At 39.9% G+C, this 14963-nt stretch overlaps 1 protein-coding gene across 6 annotated transcripts in view; it reads right to left on the bottom strand.

The window, feature by feature from the left end:
- Window positions 1-14963, bottom strand: part of GRID1 (glutamate ionotropic receptor delta type subunit 1) — a 791498-nt gene that overhangs the window by 769755 nt on the left and 6780 nt on the right. The gene's annotated exons all lie outside the window — the stretch shown is intronic.

Below are 14963 nucleotides of genomic sequence, written 5' to 3'. Positions count from 1 at the left end.
TATACTGAAGGCCATACTTCTCATGTGAGTTATTTGCAAATGTGGATACCAATTATGGATGGAGTGTTACCTGTAAACCTTCTGGATTGGACACATTGCAGTTTATAGGGGAGTGTCCATATTTTAAAAAGTTGATCCAATGAATTGTCTGTTTAATAACACATGTTGTATGACATTCTGGCCAATATGCACCTATATTCATATCTAGCTATGGTTTCATGATGCTAACAGCTTACTTAGTGATATTACATATTTGCAGGGAAGTAGAACTGGTCAGAAAAACTAGATCTTTTGATGAAAACAAAAAGGGACAATTTTAATGAAAAAGTTCCCAATTTTTTACCCTGTCTCCTGGGAATACTTAAAAAGGGAAAGAGAAGCACAATGAGCATATAAAAAGACTTGTTGAAAAGAGTTGTTTAGATTGTATTCATTTAACACACACACACACGAGCTGAGGTTTATCCCAACTTCCTAAACCAGTTTGCATTTTGTTGGCTCTAGTGTAAAATTTATCTTTACAGTGATTTTCAGGCTATTCGTTATCATTAGGACCAGCTGTTCAGCCCATGCAGAGCTGATGTAAAACTCCAAATTTCAAAGTTTGCCCTATGAAACCTTTAGGACCTCTGATTAGTCCCCAGTTAATTCACTCCTTTGAAATACTGCAATTCCAAATTGTCCATTTTAAGGAACCCAGGAAGAGAGAGTTCCGGCTTTTAAATGAATGTGTCATCAGAATACATTAGTTCCTTGTATGTTTTGAGTCCAATATTCATCCCAACTATGCATTTCTCCTTATGAGGGGGTACACAACCCGAACAATGATTGACTTAAATGAAAATTTGAAATGAATACGTATTACAGGATTGGGCCTTCTCAGTTCATTTTCTCTTTGTACAATTGCCAGGGGTTCTGAAGCCAAATCAAAAAATATGGAACCAACAGAATCTTTTCAGCTGCCATTGCACATTTCTACATTCAAAGAAACTCCTTCTACTTTATTTTTTACTTTGTGAAACTCCAATCCTGACTTGTTAGTGCACCTAAATCTCCCAGGAAAGTGAACCAAATTCAAGCAACAGAGGCTTGAGCCTTTTTTCTTCTTATTCACCCCCAATCTCCCGTTCTTTTCATCTTGTCCGTATGACTTAAATTCACTTGAATCTACAAGGGCAAAATGTCATTTGCATTTACCATACACATTGCTTCTCCAAAGCCATATGATTAGAGTTGGGTGAAATTTTTCTTATGAAACCTTTTTTTAACCAAAAACTGAAAATTTGGGGTAATTGAAACAATTTGCAAATTTGGGTCAATTTTAGCTAATTATTTTGCTCAAAAAAATGTTGAAAATGTCAAAGTGGCTTGTTTTGGCATTTCTGGAATAATACTTTTCAACTTTTCATTTATTTCCCTTGATTTAATTTTAAAAAATATTTTAAAAACCTCTGTCAAAATGAAACATTTCATTTTGGGTCAACACAAACCTTTTCGTTGACATGAAACATAACTTTTTTCAGCGTTTCAGTTCTTTGAACATATTGGAACATTTTCTTTCAGCTTGACCCAAATTTTTTGATTCAGCCGCTGAACTGAAAAATCAGTTGTTTGCACAGTTTAACATACAATGCTGCTCATATTTACGTGTCACAATACAAAAGAAAAGAATGTTTCAAAACCACACAACACTGCACTTGCTCTGTATTGTATTTTCCTGTATCTGTACTTTGTGTTTTGTGATTGTAAGTTGTTTGGCACAGGTATGTTTTTATTTGTTTGGTACACCTTACCACTATACAGCACAGGGCATGCCTTACAGCACTTATAAAAATAAAGTGCAACATCTAATATGGATTATAATCCAAAACTGGCATGCTACAAATCACTGAATTCCAAGGTCAATTTTGTCATCTTGGCTTGCAGAAAAGGGCATTCAGCTTTTTCAAGCACATTTCTTGTTTGTAAAGTGGAAAGAAGATAGTTCCAAATAATAGTATTCTTTGTGATAATATTTATTTGTTCTTTCTTTACTTTCTTTTACAAAATATAAATGCAGATATTTCTGAACAAACAAACAGAAACAGGGCCACAAGATTAAAACTAACCAGTCCTGCTCCAAAGATTCATTGCCTCCCTTTTCACAGTCCTCGCCTCAAAAACTATACCACTTTCTCTGACTTCAATAAACTATCTAAAGCAGTTTGATTCCTCTGGGCCAGCTAACTCATTCAGTTTCAGAAGTCTGTCTCCTGTGGACATGAAAGAACTAAAGACAGGATGGTAGGACTGGCAAGGTACTTGCCGAAGGCCCCAATCCTGCAATGAGCTCCAGATGAGTGGACCCCTGCACCTGTGCAGAAAACACTGCAGAATCAAAGTGTGAGCAGCAGTATATCTCCACTCAACCTTCATTCAGCCTCCTCCACTTCTTTGCTAAACAAAATGTAGCTATTGTATACCCACCAGAAGCCTCTTTGTTCACTGTGCTGTCTAAATGACAATTACAGAATTCAGAAACAGCTGCTTAACTGCTGGATAATAAACCCAAAAAGACAAAAGAGCAAAAGTGGATATACAGGATTATTCAATACAAAAGCTATCAGGAAAGAAGGAAAAGAAAAGGGAAGGGAAGTATTTATGTTATTCAATCAAATTAGTGACATTTTATAGAGTATTATTTTTTATCAAAGTGGCCAATCCATATTTTAATTTGCATGAAATTAACTGTCAATGCTGCCCGCATGCTCTGTAGAAAATGTAACTGACTGCTGCTGTCAATGTTGTTTCCCAGATTTTTCTTGATGTTAATTGCTCCTTAGATCTACCATCAGATCCCTCCTTTGGGTATTGTATTGATCTTGAGCTTTTGTTTGTAAGTGTATGCTTTCCTTTTTCTGATGAGGTTAAAGAAATGCAGCTTCCAAAGATAAATTAAACCAAAACAAAGAACTGTGTGTTTTGTCAATGAAAGCAGGAGGAGAGTTTAAACTTTTCACCTTTCAAGCCCAGGGTTCTCTGGTGTAGATAAGCCAGAAGGTAGCTGTGGAAAGATAAGGAAGTTTTGCAATGGAAGCCACTGAACAACGGGACAAGTCTTCGTAAGGCACATTTCCCCTTCCTGTAATGCAATTGCATTCCTTTTAGTTCAAATGGCAAAAGGGAATAAATTTGTGGTGCTCTCTCTAACGTAGATATATAACCATTTTCAAATCCTACAGAAAGTGCTCAGAAAATCAGCTGTGTACTGCTGCCAACAGATGTTGTCATAATGATGATTAAAATGCAATGAAAATATAATAATCCAGTAAATCATAAAAGGAGCACGTTCAAAATTCAATTGCACTGAGTGTGAGATGGGGATTGGGGGAGAATCAGACACACACTGCGACTGAGCAAGAAGAGGAGAGATATATAGCAGGAAGGAAGAAAGTGGAAAGAGACGTCAGTATTAGGAGAACTGATTTACAAGTCTAACTAAAAGACAGAGTTAAAATGGTGATGGATCTGCTGTATGTATAAACTAGGGCACAGGGCCCTTGGAGGCAGAATGCCCACCATGGGGAGGCTGCCTATACAGCACCACCTAAAAGAGAACAGCTCCAGACAGAAGGTGTGTGCCTCAGGTAGCCAGGAAATGCACTAATTCAGTACCTCCCCAGAGCTGCCTCTGCCATCAGGGCTCCTATGGAACGCTCCGAGGACATTAGAGCTGACGGAAGGGACATGTTCCACTGACCATGGGAGACTGCCGGGAGCAGAACAAACAGGCTCCAGGAGGCAGATCCTCCTCAGTGGAGGAGCAGAATGCCGCAGAAGGGATGGTTTGAGAACAAGAAGCGGTAGTGTGATCAAAAAGCTGTTTGAGGATTGGAATTTCCGTTTTTGATAAATGTTCAATAAGACACAGAAGTATCTCTCCTCATCTATCAGGGGCTGTCCACCCTGACCTCCATCCTAGGGGTGAAACCTTGGCTTCATTGAAGAAAATGGCAAAATTCCCATTGATTTTCCAGCAAGGACAGGATTTCCCCTTAGGTGTGGGCTTTGTTAGTTGGTGGCTGTGGTTTTATGTTCTATTTGCATTTGATAGTGTTTTTTAAAAGCAAGATGTAATTGTAGCCATTAGAGTACTAGAGTAGCCACTACAGTCCCCTCTCAATTTTGTAACTCTGAACCTCTCTTATTAATAGCAGTGCTACTGTCAGCATGGGCTCTGTTTCTGGATCGAATTGTGGGGAGGTGAGCAAGAGGACTACAACATCCCGGTTAAATAATGCAGCCTTACATTATTCTTCACAGTATTTCTGTCTGCGTGCTCCAATGGCTCTGGGAGTGCCAGTGCTGAGCCAAGCCCCCACTGGCAGCAGGAATGCCATGCTGTATGTCAGCGTGTGCCAAATTGAGGCTCATTCAGGATACTGCTTGACTGAAAGCCAATATTTGTTCTGTCTTTCCTTCCGAAAAGCACTCCCTGATAGCTCCCACAGTTGCTCCTCATCTTCTCAGCCCTTCTTTCAAAGCCAGTCAAGTAGCAATGAATTCTGAGATTGTTATTTTTGAGTGTGTTTCAGTTTGTATGATGCTGCAATCTGGACATAGGCCCCCATGCTCCACTATGATCCAGCAAGAGTGGCAGCCACAGGGAACCACTCACCCCCAGTGCAAGTAAGGGCTGCAGAGACCTTACACTAATGGGGACCAGGTATAATAGAACTCCACTCCACCATGCTTTGCTGATATACCCTCTCCTTCCCCTTACACAAGTGTTGGCTGCTAAAGGAGCTGCCTCCAGCTGAACACTAGCCAAGATTTCCTCTTGGCAGCCTGGTATACTCCCTTGGCCTTCTGGGTCACTTTAAGAATCCAGCCCTATGACGTACAGTCACCTTACTCACTACGGAATGTTGAGCAATTCATGGAATTAGCAGGCTTTATTCTGCTCTTGCTGATGTCACTAAGCTCCACCCATACCAATAAGATTATTGTTTCCATAGTAACTGAAGTACTTCAGAGAAAAGAAAACAGAGAGAGAGAATGGAAGAGACTACAAAAGATTAAGCACTAGGTAAACATAAAATTTATATTGTTGTGTGATTGGAATTGGGACATACAATATGGGGAGAGACCACTCATCACCTCTGCATCTTCTTCCATGCAGCCCTCTGCACCTGAAACCCCCTCTGACCAATACTACTATGCCTCCTCCCTCTCCTCGTGTGGACTCTAGTTACTGATGCAAACCAAGCAAAATTCTGTTTCACTTGATTTCAGCCACAACAACAACAAAAACAAGCAAAATTCATCTAGTTTCTCTTTTTCCTTTGAGTTTGGGAAGGTTCATTTAAATCAAAGCAAAATTCAGGTGCGGGTGCGGGAACCCAACATGGAATGGAACTCAAAAGGTTCAAATCCACCATAAAGCAAAACCACTGAGTTTTACTCAGCTCTCCCCTTACTCATGGGTAGTGCTGACATCCCAAAGGGCAATGACAATGTTGCACCTCATCATTACAGGTTCTATATATACCATGTGGTAACAAGCAGAAGATGATTATCACCTCCCAATGCACAGCCAACAGCATAAAGCCTTGGTCTTACAGATGCATTCACCTGCTGACAAAAACCAATTCTCATTAACTTTACAGACATTTCCTTCCACAGAAAATCCTTGTATTTATTCACTTTCTAAATAAGAGTGAGGAAGAGGGCCAACGTGATCAAGAAGATGATATTACAGACTATTTTATGAATGACGTTGCTAGCTAAAATCTTGAAGACTGAGACAGCAAGTTAAAATGCAATGAATTAAAGGACTCGACTAAGATACTGGGTGAATAACGAGAGCTAGGATCCCACTGGGTAGGGTTTTTTTGGGGAGGTGGAGGGGGCTAGAATGCAAGTTATTCCTCAGACATTATTCAGCTGAATATAAGCAGAAATCATTTCAGGCCCTCCTTCTTACTGTCCTTTCCCCCCCTATTTGAATGGTTGCTAAGGGAATGGTTCTCAGGAAGGTCAAGCAGTAGAGACCCTGCTGGGTGGTTTACTGCAGCCAAACAGCACTACTTAAATTAATACCTCTTGGTTCTTTTTACCCTTAACTGAAGATCATTAGCGCTTCAAGATCTCATTTCTTACTGCACATTTAAACTAATATTAAAAGGGGAGGGTGGGAAATAGATAGGAATCAAGAAGTCACAACAAAGTCAAATGAGAATTTCAGAGCAGAACCACTGATGTGGGGAAAGTTACCCACCAGAGAAACTGAGTAATGTTTTGATCAAGCAAACCTTGCAAGCCAACTAAAAGCATTCAAAACTCACAAACCTGAAAATAGTTTCAAGCACAGCCATCAAGTCTCCAAATTATAATTAAACACAAGCCATTAAGAACTACATAAAAGAAAACCCTCTCAACATGTTTCTCATTTTTATGTACTTACTGCCTTAAAGCTATGTAAATGAGAGAAATCTTGGCATATTAACATATCATTATAATCTGTCCCTGAAATTATTACACATCTTCATGCACTATGGAATAGATTTTCAAAATGTTGCATGCTAGTTAGTGGCCTCACTCCAATTTCTAGCGGACAAGTATCACATCACCAAATACTACTGCCACAATTGGCATTAATTGGCCCCTTTATTCCTAGTCTCAACCCCAAGAGACCAGCAGTTGAAGGGACACAGAGAATAAACTGGCTTCTGAGTTCTAGAGGTGGTTTCTATAGGTCAAGGTTGAAATGCACTGGTATTGGGAAGATTGCAGGTCCTCATGCCCTAGATGTAGCCCATGATTAGTAGACTTCAGTATCCAGGCCTGACAGTCTAGCACTTTTCAACTGCACTAAATTCTAAAAAAAATCGAAAGCATGTTATTTCTGTATATCTAAACAGCAGTTGTATGCTCAAGTGCATGAAGAGGTTGCCAAACATAAAATTGGATATGTGCAAATATGTATGCATGTGTCTGTGTGAACTATGGAAAGCATGTGTGAAACTGGGATCACAAAATGTGATTTTTTAACATGACACTTCTATTTTGCTGGGGCAGATTTAGAGAAATGAAAACCTCCTCTAAGAAAAGGTAGATTTCAAGTCAGTGTACAAAATCTACTGTACAGAAGCAATGCTTCCAATCAATCATTTTAGCCTAGGTGCCTCTACGGGGTTAGATAAGAAGAGCAACCTTTAGCAGCATCAGATGCCAACATTCCACCAGGGAACAAATAAAAATACAGAAACAATTCATTTTAGAATCTCTCAGAAGAATAATTTTTAGATAAGTGTATGACAAGTTATATCTACAGCTATCCATCTATATATAGATAAAAATATCTATTTTTGCAAGAAAAACTGAGTAAAGTCCAACACAAGATTTATGTTTTACTTAGAATGGCAAAAATTACATCTTCTTACATTTCAGCCAAGAGGTTCTGCTTATCAGCTGGCCCCTAAATATTGCTTTACCTGCCTATTGAGAAGTCCTCTTTTTATACTGTCCATATCATTCACTTGAAAGTATAGAACAATGTCCTTTTTAACTGCTGCAACCTGATCTTTGTCTTGGGGAAGCAAGTAGTTATTTGTCCAAAAACGTGATCTTTGGGACGCAGAGTATCAAATTTTACTTCCATCTCTTCAGTAACCATTTTAGCCATAGGCTCACTGAACACAACATTAACTTAGAGCCACTATTGTAAGAAGAACTCATCACTATCTTTTTTGTTTATCTTTTTATGTACAACTATACTAAGCCATGGATGATTTTAATAAACATGGTAATAGCCTCTCTGTTCAAAGAGCTATAGTTTGAACTCCTATTACTCTGTCTGGACCACAGAATGATGAATCACATCAAAATATGAAACTCCATCCATTCTTTATATATTAAGATGCAATTTAAAATATCGTGCTTGGAATATAGGGTTCCTTTAATCACTTGTGGCAGTTAGAGTCTAGGAATGCAGACAAGATCAAGATATTTTTCTATTCAGTGCAAAAGAGGTTTACAATATATCTAGCATCTAAATCACTTGTATATATACACACAGTATGTACAGTGTATTTTAATAGTTAGGGAATAGGAATAGTTATTTGATTTAACAATTCTAATACCAAAGGTACACAAATACAGGGAGAAAAGATCTTTCAAACTCATTTCACATTTATAGCAGAACTCGCTAATCAACAGTAGCGACTGGGGATACCCATCATGCATTACGAAAGTGTGCCAATAAATAAGAAAAAAAATACAATTTATTTTTAAAATAAAAAAAACGTCATTGACACATATTCATTTACATTTTTATAAACACTGCTTAAGTTTGATTTGTGATGATGCTTCACAGTACACTGGTTAATACTGTAGCATATTTTGTATAAGTAAAGAAAGTAGCATAACATCCAACTATAGCTCCCTGGTATTAAATCTTTGATGAAAAACAGGGTGAGACCATTTGGTATTCTAGGAGAACAGTGAGCCAGTCCTGCAGCCACTTGGTGAATTAAATTATTTTGAAATCTATGACTGTTCCACACCTATTGGTTGCTAAATCAAGGTATTAGCAGGTTGCATATTAGCAGGGAGAAAAGAAACAAGGTCAGTCTGTAATATAGGCTATTTGTAGGTCATATGCTACCTTCATTCTGTATTGCCTTGTCTAACGTTTTCTAGGAAATCACCCAGCCTATGTCTACTCTAGCCTTTTCAGAAGCGTTTTCCACCACAGAGAGCATGGATGCAGTTCCACCTCGGTAGAAGTAATAGTGCAGTTAGGGCTCCAGGCAACTCCAGCGTTCTAACCACTATGTCACTTAAACTTGTTAGCCACTGTGTCATGTAGACCTGCTCTAAGAAGCCCAGGGCAGTCACAGTCTTGGCAAACCAGCTGTGCCAAATTGGCTACTAACATTTAGCAAGAGTAGCTAACAGTGTAACAGAGAGAAACAAAAAGAAAAGGAGTACTTGTGGCACCTTAGAGACTAACCAATTTGAGCATGAGCTTTTGTGAGCTACAGCTCACTTCATCGGATGCATACTGTGGAAACATACTGTCTTCTGCAGTTTCCAATGAAGTGAGCTGTAGATCAGGAAAGCTCATGCTCAAATAAATTGGTTAGTCTCTAAGGTGCCACAAGTACCCCTTTTCTTTTTGCAAATACAGACTAACAAGGCTGTTACTCTGAAACCAGAGAGAAACAAGCCCACTGTAAACAAGGACCATTGTTATACTGCCATTCATGGAGCTCCACCATGATAGTAACAGTGGGAGTTTTAGAATAGATTCAGTACTGCCATTTTTTTTAATATTTAGGAAGTTTTAGCAAGTTTACATATCCTTCCAATGTAAATATCAGAAACAAAACAATCATTACAACAGTTAGCTTTTGTTAAAGAGACATTTTACAGGAATATGGACAACAGATCTTTCTATTTAACAGGGTGTCACCATATTACAGAGTGAGCATCATCACAACACGGATGTCATTTCTAATGATTTTATTAAACTGAGTGAAATCTCTACATACACATATTTAACAGAGCAGGCATGTCTATCAAATGTTAATATTAAAAACATTGGACAGGTGTGCAATGTTTTTTGCAGGTGAATGTATTTTGTCTGAGTACTGAATAAAACAGGGGTGGGCAAACTTTTTGGCCCGAGGGCCACATCGGGGTTGCAAAACTGTATGTAGAGCCGGGTAGGGAAGGCTGTGCCTGCCCAAACAGCCTGGCCCCCACCCCCTATCCGCCCCCTCCCACTTCCCGCCCCCTGACTGCCCCCCTGACCCATCCAACCCTCCCCCACCGCTCCTTGTCCCCTAACTGCCCCCCCGGGATCCCATCCCCTATCCAACCTCCACTGCTCCCTGCCCCCTGACTACCTCGACCCCTATCCACACCCCTCCCCCTGACAGGCCCCCCAGGATTCCCATGCCTATCCAACTGCCCCCTACTCCCCGTCCCCTGACCCCCCCCCCCCGCCAGAAAGTCAGCCCCATCCAACCGCGCCCTGCTCCCTGTCCCCTGACTGCCCCGCAGGACCCCCTGCTCCTTATCCAACCCCCCTGCTCCCCGCCGCCTTACCATGCCGCTCAGAGCAGCAGGAGCTTGCAGCCCCGCCGCCTGGCCAGAGCCAGCCACACCACCACACTGCCTGGCAGGAGTAGCGGGGCCAGAGTGCTGGTGGCACAGCGACCTGAGGCTGCAGGGAAGGGGGGACAGCAGGGGAGGGGCCAGGGGCTAGCCGGCTGGGAGCTCAAGGGCTGGGCAGGACAGGCCCGCGGGCTGGATGTGGCCTGCCGGCCGTAGTTTGCCCACCTCTAGAATAAAATGTAACCAAATATCTAGGTATCTATCTGTCATCTTTCCACTTCGCTGGGTATATAATTGGTGTGTTGATTTTTCCATAACCACAACCTCCCACAGTTTTCCTCCATGGTTGGCCTATTTTTGTTTTTTTCCAATGAGAGGTTACCAATGGCCAAGCAGGTACTAGACGATGAGAGATTAATTCTTCATTTCCTGCTGGTCCTCTTTTCTGGATCAAACCCCATTCCTCTTGGGTAACTTACCTATTCACATCCTTTTCCAGGGTGTCATATATGGACAGACTTTTGTTAGGAAAGCTGTCTGCAAAGTTTGATATGAATTAGTTCTAATTTTTGTTTCCCAACTGACCAGATTCCATTACACCTAGTAAAGTTAGAGTTCTGTACAAAACCAGTATTCTAGAAAGTTGAGAAACATAACCCCTGACCTGAAAGTACTAGTACCAGGGAGAGTGGGCAGTCCAAGTGCATTTTGATCTCTAAATAAGTTAGAAAAGTTTCTTTACTGGATTGTGAGCACAGGCATTTTTAACCACACCCTAAACAAAGTTAGGCAAAATAGTGGTGAAAGTGCCTGAGTTGCCACTCCCACTGTCACTAGCACTGGTACAGCTGCACCAGCAGTAGCGCAAAGCAGGGAAATTTCCCAAAACTGTTAAGTAGGAACAGCCAAAGCATGAAACCCCATGGATGCCATGTGTTGGAGGCAGCATAGAACTTAGAAATTCAATACATATTTTCCTGATCTGCATATTCATGAATGCATTACATTACACATGGTACAGAGCCAAAACGATGTGGCTGCTTTTGAAGGATAAGGTTTGAGAGGGAAGGAAATTCATCCCAGGGCTGTATGCTCTCTACAAAAACAAAAATAAAAATATTTGGGGTATCTTTTCAAAATGGTAGCCTCCCAGGTGCAAGATATCCTCACATTTTTGCACCTACAATTGAACAGTGAGTAGCTATGCCTCAAAATACCCAGCTGTAATTAGAAGTATGTGTACTTGGATTTGTTGCTTGCAATTCATAGGCTGCATTCATCATAAGCCTAACTGAATCTGCCCCCCTTTATGAAATACTGGCATATTTGTTTCAAACTGAAGGAAACACAGGGTCATTGCCACTAACATAACATAACAAACATGCACATGCGGGGAGAGATGGAGATTTCAAAATGTTGTTTTCTTTAATTTTGTGAAGCATTCTAGCCAAGCCATACAACTAAAGAGCATAAAAGCACAGGCAGAATGAGATGACAGTGTCACAGATGCCTTCACTGTGGCAGTCCTTAACAAGTCTCAGTTTGGTCTCGGAAGGCATGAGGAGGTAAAAATGTTAAGCACATTCACCCCACTGAGCAACAGCTTTTAACCACAGTAGACTAGTTAGAAATATGTAGTTACACAGCCAGGTCTCTAGGACTAGGGGAGCAATCCCCTGCTTACACTGTATCTGCCTGGTTTTGAGAATGCTTTGAAAGCTCAGAATGAAACTAGAAATGATGTATATAACAATATGTTCACTCTGGAGAACTCAGAGTTCAGCTGCCAAAAAGTTCTAAATAAGACAGTGTATCCCAGTGAAACCTGCTTGAAAAATATGCTCAAACGAGCTGCAAGAGAATAGCAGATAAAGGAGATGCTAAATGAGAGTGAAAGACACATGAGAAACCACTAGCAAAAAAATTAAATGACAGCACATTAATAAAAACCAACCCTTTGCAAGTCTGGCAGACAAAATCTAGAATCCTTTTTATATTTACTATTAAATATTTAACCTTAAGTACGGGGCATCATAGTATTTCTTAACCAAGCAATACATTTTCCCACCCAATCTTATACAATACAATGAATCAATACAATCTTATATTTTTTTTAAAAAAATCACTTCATATGAACAAGAATATATTAGAATTCCTGAGATCCATTATGGTTTGCAATTCTACCCTGACCCCCACCCTTCTTCTCCCCATGTTCGGGGACTAAACATCTTAAAGATATAAAATATAGTGAAACAACAGACTTTCACCTCTGGGGCCATGCTTTCATCTAAAAACTAACCAAACAAATCAGAATGCCTTATCTCATGTTTACATGACACCATTTTCGCCTAGACTTATATATTGACCTGTCCTGAGCTTGCCCAAAGACTGAGGGGGACACTTTCACCATGGCTGGCAGGCATTTCTCCGTTTATTGTTTATATGGCCATTTACACTTAAAGCTGCGCTCAACCCAAGGAGAAAGCAGTATCTGCAATTGAAAGCTGAAGACTCTATCCAGGTATAATTGCAATACAGCGTCTGTCCCCTCTATGAGTTTCTACTCAGAGTGTCACTCTAACTACCGTGAAATAAACTTGTAAGGGAGAGTGTGGGGAGAGACAGACCCAGAACCTTACAGAAATTCACTAATTGCCTCCACAGTTCTATACCCTTAGGCTAGGCATGTGTTTAGGTTCTGCTTTGAATTTTGGCTGAGCAAACAAATCCTAGAACAACAAAGGTAATGCCTCTGTTTCGCTGTTTCACTTGTACATTTAGGCATATACATGCAGCTCGACTTACATCTAAACAAACAAAAATGCTCAATACCTACTGTTTCTGTAACTTGAAACGTATGTACATGGCTACGGCAGTTTGAGAACTTCCCCATGCACACATCCTTGCCAAGTCCCACATGCAAGAGACAAGGGAACAGCTTCACTCCAAGGTACACAACATGGACACACAAATAACTCAAAAAAGTCAGCAGCTGTGAGTCACTCGTGTACCACAGCAATATGCATGGAATAAACAGGTAACTAAAATCAACCTATGGAACATCATCCTCACTCTCAACGCATGTACTGAATTCCAAAGTATTCTCGGCTTTCCAGTGCTAATAGCCTTTTAGCCTCAGCAGGCATGCAAGGTTGCTCAAATTAGAAACAATTCATTTGAAAGGAACCACTGTCTATGAAAATAGAACAATTTGCAATTCTAGGAAAGGTTGTATTGGCATTTCAAAACAGTTTCAAGATTTCTGAATAACTACCTCTATCGGATCCTCTCCCCATGATGCACTGTGACAGTTAAAATGGCAAAAGGTTTTTTGGACTGTTAGCCTTTCTGCCCCAACAGTGTTTAAAAACATTTAGATCTCCTGCTGAACTATTTTATACACACAGAGATACACACATACTTTTTTTTTTTAAACCTTAAACAGCCGTATTTTCAAGACAGGCTAGAAACTGATTTACAGTTGTCTTTTGGACTCCACTGTGAAACATACACTCACTTTTCCTCAACAAGATCACTCCAGCAGCAAGTACAGAAATGGCAATTTGAACTGAAAACTTTCTTTTCCAAATATTTCACAGTCTTATCTGTAAAACAGTTCCTTATACCTTTGAGCTTTCAAACTTCTTAGCTCAGAAAAAAAAATGCATCATTTTAAGGAATTGCTCGGGTTACTGATAAAAACATTATTTGCACTAGTTCACAACTCAGCACTTTTACAGATGTTGGGTTAACACTTGGCACACAGCTTCTTTACAATGAAGAGAACAAAAGGGATCAACAATTAAATTAACATTGCACCATGTAATATTGTGCAGAAAGGCTGCTGCTGATTTCTATAGAACAGCCAAACCAGAGTAACCATTCTCAGGTTTTGATTTTTTGCCAGCTATTTACAATGAACATGTTTTTTTCTCTCAATTAACACTAATTGTCATAGGCATAAAGACCATACTCCAGAAAGTGTCATTCCAGTACATGAGCACAAATATAAAATCAAGTCCTATTTTATATATACATGAAAGACACCAGATTTCACTGTTATGTCATACTTCTCCGCTGCCCACATTTGATTGTTTCATCCACTTGTTGCATCTTGTTATAAAACTAGATTGTGAGTTCTGTGGAGCAGGGACTGTCTCTTTACTGCTTGTTTGCACAACCCTTAGCACAATGAGGCCTTGACCACTGGCAACTAGGCACAACTGTAATACAAATTATTACTGAGTCATAAGAGGAAGTTTTCCCCACAAGATGCAAGCTGAACTACTTAGGGTCATGTTTTAGAACTAGGCTCCATGTTAACTGCTATGCTCAAGCATCTATAAACCCATTAGCATGGAATTCCACCTAAACAGAGAGAGAGACACACACACACACACACACAAATACTCGGCTCTCATTTACCTAGTGCAGTTACCGGGCCTTCACCATCACTGTATTCTGTTGAGCAAAGGTCCCTATAGCTTTTTCCAATGTCTAAGGTATATCTGTATATCTCCTAGTGTTGAAAATGGCTTGTTTTTGGAAAATAAAATACTTTAAGTAGGCCATTACTCCTGGAAGTGAACTAATCCTATCGAAAAAATACTGCTGCTTTTCAAATTTTTTTCCTACCCCTGCAAAAAAACTTATACTAAATACCAACCCAAGTGCATTTAAAAAATATTATCAGTAATTAAATTCTTGTTACCGTGTAATAAACCTTGTCACATGGAGTGTTTACTTTTCATAATATTACCTCAGTACCACTGAAATGAAGTGCCTGCTTGCGCCATTGATTTAAGTAGGAATAATTCACAGTGTTACTGGGTAATGCTGTTTATAAAGGTACTTGAAAC

Source organism: Natator depressus, chromosome 7, assembly GCF_965152275.1.
Source record: "Natator depressus isolate rNatDep1 chromosome 7, rNatDep2.hap1, whole genome shotgun sequence".
Taxonomy (NCBI): Eukaryota; Metazoa; Chordata; order Testudines; family Cheloniidae; genus Natator; species Natator depressus.
The sequence above is the reverse complement of the archived record's forward strand: the minus strand, read 5'-3'. Positions and strand labels throughout refer to the sequence as shown.